Source organism: Bubalus bubalis, chromosome 3 (assembly GCF_019923935.1).
Source record: "Bubalus bubalis isolate 160015118507 breed Murrah chromosome 3, NDDB_SH_1, whole genome shotgun sequence".
Taxonomy (NCBI): domain Eukaryota; kingdom Metazoa; phylum Chordata; class Mammalia; order Artiodactyla; family Bovidae; genus Bubalus; species Bubalus bubalis.
The window spans coordinates 126,745,811-126,758,296 of NC_059159.1; the positions used below are offsets into that span (position 1 = coordinate 126,745,811).

The following is a 12,486-nucleotide window of genomic DNA, read 5'->3' on the forward strand; positions in this document are numbered from 1 at the left end:
TCAGTTGCTCAGTTGTGTTCAACTCACACACACTTGTGTGTGAGCTCAGTCGCTCAGTTGTGTTCGACTCTTCACGACCCCATGTACTGCCAGGCTCCTCAGGTCCATGAGATTATCCCAGCAAGAATACTGGAGTGGGTTGCCATTTCCTCCTCCAGGGGATCTTCCTGACCCAGGGATCAAATCCATGTCTCCTGAGTCTCCTGCATTGGTAAGCAGATTCTTAACCACTGAGCCACCTGGGGAGCAATGCTATTACTTAAGGTATGTCGATGGTTCTTGTCTTCTCCAGTGCTTCCCACTATCCTGGGCACTCTTATTTGTGGCTTCAACCACCACTCCCAAATCTAAGTCTCTACTCTGTCCTTGCAGATGCCTCCAGATATCTTCACCTGGATAACCCATGGGTACTCCAAATTTAACATACAAAACCCAAATCTGCATCCAAATGTTTCCCTCCTGTCTTCCAATTTCCGTAAATGGCTCCTCCATCCACCCAATCAGCCAAGCCATACTATTATTGCAAATCTCTGGACAGAAAAAATTCATTTATTTCCCATCGTTCTCCAAATTTAACATTCATTGGAATCATCTGGAAAGCTAATTAAAGCACAGTTTCCTGAGACTCATGCCCAGAAATTCTAATTCAATGGTCTGGAATGGGATCTATGAATTTGCAATTCTAACAAGCTCACAGGTGACAGCAGGGCTGTTGGGCCAGGGTCCACAGTTTGAGAACCACTGCCCTAGATAATGAAAAAAACATAGACACATTTCTGTGAGCCGTCAAATCCCTACTTGGTGAGCAATCATTGCCAAAGAATGAAGGCCCAGGAAGTAAATCTCCTCTGGAGAAACAATCTCTGCATCAACCAGAGACAGGATAAATTAATGAAATGGCATGGGATTTAATTATTCCTTCATTCATCAACCATGTTTTGAGTGCCTACTCTCTGCTCGGCACAGTACAAGGCGCTGAGCTATACAATGCTGGATAAAAAAATGACATAATCCAAGTTTTAACAAGTGAACTCAGGCACTCTATTGAGACTGTAAAATGGGAATCATAATGCCATTGTGTAGGCTTTATGAGACCTATCAAATAGAAGACTTATAGTAAGTGCCTAGTTCAGTGCCTGGAGCATTGATTCTCAATAAGGATAATGAACAATTGGTAACTAGAAGATATTAAGAACAGGTGGCAAGAATACACAGAAGAACTGTACAAAAAGATCTTCATGACCCAGATAATCACGAGGGTGTGATCACTGACCTAGAGCCAGACATCCTGGAATGTGAAGTCAAGTGGGCCTTAGAAAACATCACTATGAACAAAACTAGTGGAGGTGATGGAATTCCAGTTGAGCTATTTCAAATCCTGAAAGATGATGCTGTGAAAGTGCTGCACTCAATATGCCAGCATATTTGGAAAACTCAGCAGTGGCCACAGGACTGGAAAAGGTCAGTTTTCATTCCAATCCCAAAGAAAGGCAATGCCAAAGAATGCTCAAACTACCACACAATTGCACTCATCTCACATGCTAGTAAAGTAATGCTCAAAATTCTCCAAGCCAGGCTTCAGCAATATGTGAACCATGAACTTCCAGATGTTCAAGCTGGTTTTAGAAAAGGCAGAGGAACCAGAGATCAAATTGCCAACATCCGCTGGATCGTGGAAAAAGCAAGAGAGTTCCAAAAAAACATCTATTTCTGCTTTATTGACTATGCCAAAGCCTTTGACTGTGTGGCTCACAATAAACTGTGGAAAATTCTGAAAGAGATGGGAATACCAGACCACCTGACCTGCCTCTTGAGAAACCTGTATGCAGGTCAGGAAGCAACAGTTCGAACTGGACATGGAACAACAGACTGGGTCCAAATAGGAAAAGGAGTACGTCAAGGCTGAGTATTCAAGGCTGTATATTGTCACCCTGCTTATTTAACTTATATGCAGAGTGCACCATGAGAAACGCTGGGCTGGAAGAAACACAAGCTGGAATCAAGATTCCTGGGAGAAATATCAATAACCTCAGATATGCAGATGACACCACCCTTATGGCAGAAAGTGAAGAGGAACTAAAAAGCTTCTTGATGAAAGTGAAAGAGGAGAGTGAAAAAGTTGGCTTAAAGCCCAACATTCAGAAAACTAAGATCATAGCATCTAGTCCCATCAGTTCATGGGAAATAGATGGGGAAACAGTGGAAACAGTGTCAGACTTTATTTTTTTGGGCTCCAAAATCACTGCAGATGGTGACTGCATCCGTGAAATTAAAGGACGCTTACTCCTTGGAAGGAAAGTTATGACCAACCTAGATAGCATATTGAAAAGCAGAGACATTACTTTTCCAACAAAGGTCTGTCTAGTCAAGGCTATGCTTTTTCCAGTGGTCATGTATGGATGTGAGAGTTGGACTGTGAAGAAAGCTGAACGCCGAAGAATTGATGCTTTTGAACTGTGGTGTTGGAGAAGACTCTTGAGAGTCCCTTGGACTGCAAGGAGATCCAACCTCTTGCCTGAGGAGACAGATCCAAAAAGATATTGCTAAGACTGATGTCAGACTACAACCTATGTTTTCTTCTAAAGGTTTTATGGTTTCCAGTCTTATATTTGCATCTTTAGTTCATTTTGAATTTATTTTTGTAGATGGTATGAGAAAATATTCTAACTTCATTCTTTCCCATGTAGTTGTCCAGTTTTCCCAATACCACTTATTGAAGAGACTGTTTTCCTCATTGCATAGTCTTGCCTCATTGTTGTGGATTAACTGACCATAGGTACATGGGTTTATTTCTAGGCTTTCTCTTCTGTTCCAAAGATCCCTGTGTCTGTTTTTGTGCCAGCACTATGCTGTTTTGAATGTTAATGTCAGTATGCTTGATGTCCCAGAGGGACTCATTTTTTAAAATTTTTTTCCTTTTCGCTGTTATGATTAGGCAATTTCCACTAGTCTGTCCTCCAGATCAGGATTCCCAGGTGGCCCCTAGTGGTAAAGAACTCACCTGCCAACACAGGAGACATAAGAGATGCGGGTTTGATCCCTCCTCCAGGGAAGATCCCCTGGAGGAGGGCATGGCAACCCATTCCAGTGTTCTTGCCTGGAGAATCCCATGGACAGAGGAGCCTGGTGGGCAACAGTCCAAAGGGTTGCAAAGAGTCGGACATAACTAAAGCAACTTAGCACGCAGGCATCTTCCAGATACTTATGTATTCTTTTGTATCACCTAATCTGTCTTTAATCCCTTCTAGTATGTTTTTCTTTTCAGTTATTATATTCAGCCTCTGACTGATTCTTGTTTATATTTTCTAGTACTTTGCTGAATCTTCACTGTGTCCATCTATATTTTTCCCAAGTTCAGTTAGTATTCTTATCACTATTGCTTCAAAGTCTTTATCAGTATTTGTCTCTCTTCCATTAGGGATTTTTTTCAAGAACTTTATCTTGGTCTTTTGTTTGAAACATAGGCCTCTGTTTTCTCATTTTGCTTACCTTTCTTTGTTTGTCTCTATGAAATTAGGTGAAACAGTTACCTATCCTGGTCTTGAAGGCATGACCGTTTGTGGGGGGTGTCCCCAGGTGATCTGCGGGTCTCCAGTGGCTTTAGTGGGAAAGCTGGGTCTGAAGTGAGAGTGTGGGCCACATCTCCCCCCAGGTTGCACCAGCAGTCACCACCTTGGTGGGAGGGAGGGCTGGAGTCACTGGGCTCTAGAGCCAGAGCCAAGTGTCAATAGGAGTTTCTCCAGGCTCAGTGGCAGTCCCTACCCTATGGCCCTATCATGAACAGGGCCAAGGCCTTAGGGGCTGGAGCAACAGCCAAAAGGAAATCTCCACCTTGGTTGAGAGCCTGGTCAGGGCCTGAGGGCTTGGAGTGGCACTTCTGAGCCAGTGGCTCAGACAGTTAAGAATCTGCCTGCAGTGTGAGAGATGTGGGTTTGATCCCTGGGTTAGGAAGATTCTTCTGGAAAAGGGAATGGCTACCCACTCCAGTATTCTTCCCTGGAGAATTCCATGGACAGAGGAGCCTGGCAGGCTACAGTCCATGGAGTCACAAAGAGACGAACACAACTGAGTGACTAATACTTCTGAGCTGGTTCCACTTTGTCCCCAGTGTTTGGGCATGGTTAGAGGCTGGGTTGAGGTCAGAGAGTTTGGAGCCAAAGTGCTTGGAGCCACACTACTGAGCTGGTTTTTTTCTCCCCAGTGTAAGTGCAGGCCAGCAGTGGCAGTCTCCAGCCTGTGTAGGGGCAGGGCCAGACTGAGCTGATTCATCTCCCTCCAAGTGCAGGCACACTCACCAGCTGTGGTGGCCTCAGCGGTGGAGCAGCAAATGCTGGAGCCGAAGCTTCAGGTTGGGTGAGGGGCAGGCCTGGGGGGTCTTGGCAGGCCCTCAGAGGGCCAGGCAGGTTTCAATTTGCTGCCTCCACACTGGGACTGGGAGCAAGCAAGTCTGTGCACATGATCTTTAAGAGTGGAGTCTCAGTTTCTTACAGCCCTCAGGCAGCCCCACTGGTTTCCAAACTGTTTCATCTTCCCAGTGTTGAACCCCAGGGTTGGGATGCCTAATATGAGGCTCTAATCCCTCACTCCATAGGGAGGATCCTCAAGCCTGTGATACCCTGTACTGTTCTGCATCACCAGATAGGGGTGCGAGTCCCGACTAGGTCATTTTTCCTTCCCTCCTACCAGACTCTATGGCTTCTTTATAGCCTTGGTCACAGGAGAGTCATTCTGCCAGTTTTCCTGTCATTTTCAGTAATAGTTGCTCTATACGTAGTTGTAGTTTTTTATGAGTTCATTATGGAAAGGTCAGTCCAGGGTCTTCGTACTCCTCTGTCTTGATCCTCTTTATTGTAGGTTCTAGATTTTAATCAACAACCATATAAGATTGATGTAATATGCATTTAGCAAAGAGAGAATGAGGCCACAGGTCCTGCAAGGAACAGGTAAACCTGTGGAAGCCTTATGGCAATGTTTCCAATCTTGGCTGCATATTAGTATCACCTAGGGAATCTTTTAAACATCTAATGGCCTGTCTGTCCACAAGACCAATTAAATATAAATCTCTGGGGCTAGAACCTAGGCTTCAGTAGTGTTTAAATATCCCCAGGTGTGTTCAATGTGTAGCAAAAATGGAGAACCACTGCCTCAGAACTCCTGTATTTTCTTGCTCTCAGTAGGTCTTGGGAGTCCTGGCTTATGAGGGGCTTCCTGGTCCTTACAACAAGGCTAGTCCCCAGGAAAGACATCAGTGTTCATTGGCTCCCAGTATGAACACAGCTGTATTCAGATTTTAAAATACTTTTGAAATGGATCAGGACTAGAAATGAGTTTGGCCACTGGATGAATATAGGGAGAAATAGCTGAAAGAAGATATGAGTTAGAATATCTGGGTTCTTGGTGAGGTCTGTCATCCAACAGCTGTGTGATCTTAGGTTACTTTTCTCTGAGCCTCAGGTTCCTCATGGCTCTGCCTCTCTGTGATGCTCTTAGGATTAAATGAACTAAAACACATGGAAAGAGCTTTGTGAAATGTAAGGTACTATATAAATATCATTATTTTTTGTGACCAATAATATGAAGAATGTGCTCAGAGAAAGATGATATCTGAGGAAGACATAAGAAAAGGTTGAATTACCTTCTCATAGGAGACCCAGGCCTCTGGATGGACAGGGAGAACTAAGTATTCAATACAGGGCAAATTCATGGACTGAAATGAAAAGCAAGTTGACAGGCTAAACATGAAACACTTCTTTCTCAGAAATCCAGAAGAAGAGACTCTGAGAAAGATCTTCCATTTGCTTTTCCGATGGCTTCCAGGAATTTATCCCAAAGTGGTGATGCTCCAGAATAAATAGGTTTTCTTCTCATAATTATGCCAAAGGTTCTGAGAATGGGCTGAGTACAAGACTGAATTCATTACTGAGATTGCTTGCAGTTTAACTGAGGTCCCAAGGAGGTGGTCTCTATGTTATCAAAAAAGAATCCTTGCAGACAGCTTTTTGGGCTTCTCTGGTAGCTCAGCTGGTAAAGAATCCCCTTGCACTGCAGGAGACCTTGGTTCCATTCTGGGTCGGGAAGATCCCTGGAGAAGGGATAGGCTACCCACTCCAGTATTCTCAGGCTTCCCTGGTGGCTCAGACAGTAAAGAGTCTGCCCACAATGCAGGAGACCTGGGTTCAATCCCTGGGTTGGGAAGATCCCCTGGAGGAGGGCATGGCAACCGACTTCAGTATTCTTGCCTGGAGAAATCCTATAGACAGAGGAGCCTGGTGGGCTACAGTCCATGGTATCGCAAAGAATCAGATGTAACTTAGCGACTAAGCACACACATACAGCTTTTTAAATCTCAGTGGTTTTCCAGAATCCTTGCATCTGGACAACAGCTTACCTATGTCTCTAGATTGACTTTTTATTTTCCTCTGAAATTAATTTATTCTTTGAAAATAACAGGCCCTGGAACGAATTTTACTGTCTGTGGGAGGAGCTCAGCATTAGATAGGGCCATTTGAGGTATCATTTGACATGGGTCATGGATGGAGAGAGCTGAGATCCCTTTAAGCATAGAGACGATGACTTTTTCATCTCTTTGTATGCCCTGCATATGCAGGACCCAAAAAAAGTACACAGTGACTCAATTCCCTGGAAGCATCTCTTGTAGGCACAGTTCCAATTCATGTTAGGAAATTAATAAATATTTGTGGAAAGAATAAAATTGTCATCAAGTCTAACACACTGTCAATGTCCACTATTGTGCAAATGTGTTTCTCCTCTGTTCATCTTAGCCCATTATCAGCTGCAACTTCTCCCATAACATAGAGATCTATTGCCCCATATTCTCAGGGTTAATACAGATCTACATTGAAGATTAACCATAGACTTTTGTGGTACATTATTGTTGTATTATTGAGCTGGATCTTTGGAACTTTAGGAAAAATGAATGCTGTAATAATCCAGGCAAAAGACACAGGAAACCTGAGTAGCAGGTTTCTAGCTTGGTTTCTGAGTTAATAATGGTGCTATTCACTGATATATAAGGGAGATATAGTTTTGAGGGGAAATAAAGCGTATTGGGGTTTCCCAGGTGGTGCTAGTGGTAAAGAACCCACCTGCCAATGCAGAAAACATAGTAAGACACAGGTTCGATCCCTGGGTCAGGAAGATCCTCTGGAGAAGGAATGGCTACCCACTCCACTATTCTTGCCTGGAAAATTCCATGGATAGAGGAAGCTGGTGGGCTGCAGTCCATAGGGTTGCAAAGAGTCAGACACAACTGGACCAACTTATTACGCACACACTCAAGACATATTTAGTTATGGACATGCTGAGAGACAGTGACAAACTTTATTTTAGGGGGCTCCAAAATCACTGCAGATGGTGACTGCAGCCATGAAATTAAAAGACGCTTGCTCCTTGGAAGAAAAGTTATGACCAACCTAGACAGCATATTAAAAAGCAGAGACATTACTTTACCAACAAAGGTCCATCTAGTCAAAGCTTTGGTTTTTCCAGTAGTCATGTATGAATGTGAGAGTTGGACTATAAAGAAAGTTGAGAGCTGAAGAACTGATGCTTTTGAACTGTGGTGTTGGAAAAGACTCTTGAGAGTCCCTTGGACAGCAAGGAGATCCAACCAGTCCATCCTAAAGGAAATCAGTACTGAATATTCATTGGAAGGACTGATGCTGAAGCTGAAACTCCAATACTTTGGCCACCTGATGCAAAGAACCAACTCACTGGAAAAGACCCTAATGCTGGGAATGATTGAAGGTGGGAAGAGAAGGAGACGACAGAGGATGAGATGGTTGGATGGCATCATCGACTCAATGAACATGAGTTTGAATAAGCTCCAGGAGTTGATGATGGACAGGGAAGCCTGGCATAGTGAAGTTCATGGGGTCACAAAGAGTAGGACACAACTGAGTGACTGAACTGAACTGAACTGGATGCTGAGTTGTAGCTGCCTGTCTATCATCCAGGTGGTGGTGTTGAATAGATCATTGGATATGCTGGTATGAAACTCAGGAGACATCTGAATATATCTTGAGCAGTATCAGCATACAATAGTAATAGAAATCCAGGAGGGGGAAATGAGTTTAGGGAGAAGAACAATGAGAGAAGTTTTAAGGGGAAGAATGTGACAGGCCTGTGGCAGAGGATTGAGAAGAAAGGTGAAAATGGACATGGCTTTAAAGAGGAGAGGATCCTGTGGAAAGGGACCTGAGGTCAAGGGAGAGATTTTTAAAGATCAGAAAAACATATTTAAATGCTAATGGAAAGGACAAGATGGGTTTGCCAGGCACTTCTGTATCTGTTCATCATCACATCTGATCAAAATAACCCTCAGAAAGGGTTGACTTCAGGCTTTCAAATCTAGCACAAATTCCTCTCTTGGCCAACTCTAACTCATACAAAAAAAAAAAAAAGGAATTCTAGGAAATGAAGTTCTCAGTTTATCCAAATTGACATATCACAATCCAGTATAGTACATCTCTTGTCAACTTGGTATCTATGCACATTTCCTAAACTATATGTAATTTTCAAATAAAATCATCAAGACCATGCTTCTGTAAAACATTATTATTCTTCACACAACTGAAAAACATGCTAACCATCTCCTAACCAAAAGATACCAAAAGTACACTTCATTTTCCCTGAAGAGCAAAATTTTGCCATTCATTGGGCACTAAATTGAATCTTCAAAAGGCTATTACATAACTCAATCAGGTGAGCTGTTTCCAGGTGATGGGAAAATGAGTTCCTTGATCAGAAATAAGGTTCTGTGGGATATTATGATGGTACAGAGGGTATTCTGCAAGTCCATATAGAGATGGGTGTTTTTGGAAGAATCAGTGAGGAGGGGAAAGCAAATCCATTCCTAAAATAAGGCTCTATTCTAGTAAGAACAATGCACTTCCCTATCTATGGTGGAAATGGCTCAATATAATCAGTCTGATGCCAAGTGACCTGAGAAATAGTATCTTATCTTTGACTGGTGTTGGCAGTCAGAGACCCAGTAGTGGAGGTAACCAGGTCAGCAATATGGGCAACCTTTGTCCCTGCAGCCAATGGCCCCTTTATTTATGAGTACCTTGGGCAAGGACAGGAATGACTGGGGAAAGAGATGGACTGACATCCACAAAACAGATCTTGCTGTTTGGTTAGCATTCATCTGGGACACAAATATCATATTCTGTACTCTTTCAAAGAGGTCTATCCTCATACTTCTCCAGAACTTACTGCCTCCAGTTCTCCAGTCATCTGCCTTCCAAGTCCAAACTCTTAGGGATTTGCTCATGAGTTAATGTAGAGAAATACCTTTGTTCATCCCTTCTTCCAGGCAAATTAACCAACCAGGTGTACTGCTTGGAGTTTTGCCCGCTGGGAAGATTTCTCAACACTGTCCTCATAGCCACACCTGAGTGGAGCTAGAGTGCTGCAGGCATCCCATTTCAACTTCTGCCAGTACTTTGGGGTGATGATTTGGAATGAGAGGCTGAAGAGGTGTGTGAGCTTAGAGACTATCCCTGGAGGGAGGGGGGAAATTTTTGAAGAGAAAAGAAAGCTGCTGTCCACAATGGAACATTGGGGAAAGAACAGAGATATTTAACAGATTTTATTAAGGTTTAAAATACACTTTTACAATATATATAGAACCTCCTCCCCTAGTCCCAAGGAATTTTCAGTAAAATACCTATTTCTCATCCATGCTGGAAGAGGTGGAGCTACAGTGGGAATACATCAAAATGCTCAGCGCCGTCTCAATAGTAGGCTTGGAGCTCGAGCTGTAGGTACTCCCAGGAAGCCTGCCGTACTCCTGTCATATTGGCAAAAACCAATGCAAAGCACTGTTATTAAGTTGCTGTGAGTAGTTTCTACCCTGCAAGAATATACTTTGAGGCAGATTGCCCTTCATTTCAGGAGGCTAAAGCCCTGGACTGGCCCTTTAGTTACCCAAATATAAAACCAGTTTCCCCCTGTTCTTGAGAAGAGCTGTGATGTAACGGGAATACAGATGTTTTAGCCTAAAACCCGACTGTGGTATAATATAAATTGTCCTGGCTAGGTTTTAGCAGCCAAAATTGTGCATCTACATATTTTGTTGCTTATTCTGGGAGAAATGCTTATTTTCTCTGTAAAAAGTTAAACTGGATGTTCTTCACCTGGAAGTGGTAGAGATGCATGTGCCCTTATGTGAAGAAATAGGAAGCTGTGAGGAAGAGAAGAGGGACATGTAAGTAAGATCTTCACTCACCCTGGAATAGTCTTTAAAAGCTGGGCTTGGTCTGATGCCTGGAGCTGTTTAGTGTTCTGTACATGGGGCATGTGGTTAAGAGCATGGGCTCTGGGCTTAGATTGCCTTCATCTGAATCCCTCTTTACAGCCTGTCTTGCCTTGAGCAAATTACCTAACTTCTCTGTTACTTTCCTTATTTTAAAATTGGAGGGATGATCGCTGTTACTCTATAAAGTTGCTGAGAGGATTGAAATGAGTATGTAGAGCATTTAGCATAATGTTTGGCAAATAGTAATATCTCAACACATTTTAGAATAATCAAGGAAACACTGATATTAGGCTATCAATGCTATAACTCTTTTTGTAGGAACCAGTAGCTGAGGCCACACTCCTTCGGGGAGGTTGGGCTTCCTCATTGCTTAGTGGCTGGGTTCTGAAAGTGAGCTTCATAAGACAGCCAGGCAGAAACTTCATTCCTTATTATAATTTAACCCTGGAAGTCACATAGTGTCACTTCTTTCAACCACAAATCCACCTGTTTCTAGGGCAGGGGACATAGATTCCACTTCTCTATGGAAGAATGGTCAAAGTCACATTTAAGTAAGAGCATGTGGAGTGGGAGTTATTCTTTTGGTCATGTCCTGAAAATATAATCTGCCACAGGTGGATGGCACTACCAAACTGCCCTCTTGTCTGGGTTTGGGGGAATTCTTTTAACATCCCTCACATCTGGGACTCAAAAGCTAAATGAGCAAAGTTCTATTTGGGAGTCCAACAGGGTAGGTAGCATTCCTTTAAAAGGTAGAATTGGAAAAGTTGATTGCACGAAATGTTATCAGCTGGAAGGAAAAAATCTCTTTCAACACAGTGAGTGGAAGAATAGGGACAAACAATTATGGAAAAGTAGGAGCAATATACGGAGAAGGCAATGGCACCCCACTCCAGTATTCTCGCCTGGAAAATCCCATGGACGGAGGAGCCTGGTAGGCTGCAGTCCATGGGGTCTCGAAGAGTTGGATACGACTGAGCGGCTTCACTTTCACTTTTCACTTTCATGCATTGGAGAAGGAAATGGCACCCCACTCCAGTACTCTTGCCTGGAGAATCCCAGGGACGGCAGAACCTGGTGGGCTGCCGTCTATGGGGTCGCACAGAGTCGGACACAACTGACATGACTTAGCAGCAGCAGCAGGAGCAATAGAGGGCTTCCCAGGTGGCACTAGTGATAAAGAACCTGCCTGCAAATGCAGGAGATATAAGAGATACCAGTTCGATCCCTGGGTCGGGAAGATCCCTTGGAGGAGGGCATGGCTATCCACTCCAGTATTCTTGCCTGGAGAACCCCATGGACAGAGGAACCTGGTGGGCTACAGTCCATGGGGTTGCAAAGAGTTGGACACAACTGAAGCAACTTAGCACGTATGCAGGAGCAATAGAGCAATAGCAGCAAATCCTGCCTGGAGAAGCAATGAACAGTAGCGGCAGGATGAAAAATGGGGAGAAACAGCAGATGGATGAAGGTCATAAAAGGAAAGAATAGTTTCTGTGGAACATAAATAAATCTTGGAAAAATTTAGCCAATCTTTTTTTCTTTACTTTTAAAAATATTCTATTAAGGTTCATTCTCATTTAAAAAATTTTAAGCAATACAAGAAGGTTAAGATGAGAACATATATCACCTACAATCTTACAACTTCAAAATAATAATCATCAAATTAGGTGAACACCATGCCATATCTTGCTCTCTCTCACCTTCCAATACATACATACACATACACAAAGAACAGCTAGCCAACTCGTTAAAGAGAAAGGCAAAAAATAAAATAAAATTTTATAAATTCAGGATCAAATTACACATTTGTTTAATAAAGGCTTACATTTTATATTATCTTAGTAATTTATAGCCCCCTAAATTAAGCCTTTTTAAAAATGCAGGGTGTCAAATACTGAAACAGAAACACCTGTAGCTTTTTACATTATGGATTTAGATACAGGCTGCTTTCTTCTTAATTTTCTAGAACAATTTACTTTATTTATTTATTTTTGGCCACACTGGGTCTTTGTTTGCTGCGCATGGGCTTTCTCTAGCTGCAGTGAGCAGGGGCTACTCTTCACTGCAATTCATAGGCTCCTTGTGGTGGCTTCTCGTGGTGGCTTCTCTTGGGGCGCACAGGCTCTAGGTGTACGGGCTTTAGTGTGTGCAGTTTGCAGGCTCAGTAGTTGTGGTGCACAGGCTTTGTTGCTCCTTGGTAT

At 43.0% G+C, this 12,486-nt stretch overlaps 1 long non-coding RNA gene across 1 annotated transcript; it reads left to right on the plus strand.

The window, feature by feature from the left end:
• Positions 1–203: 203 nt before the first annotated feature.
• LOC123332875 lies at positions 204–1,094 on the plus strand. The gene is made up of 2 exons (XR_006550016.2): positions 204–264; positions 373–1,094. It is a non-coding gene; the product is annotated as an uncharacterized LOC123332875 (long non-coding RNA).
• The last annotated feature ends 11,392 nt before the right edge of the window (positions 1,095–12,486 follow it).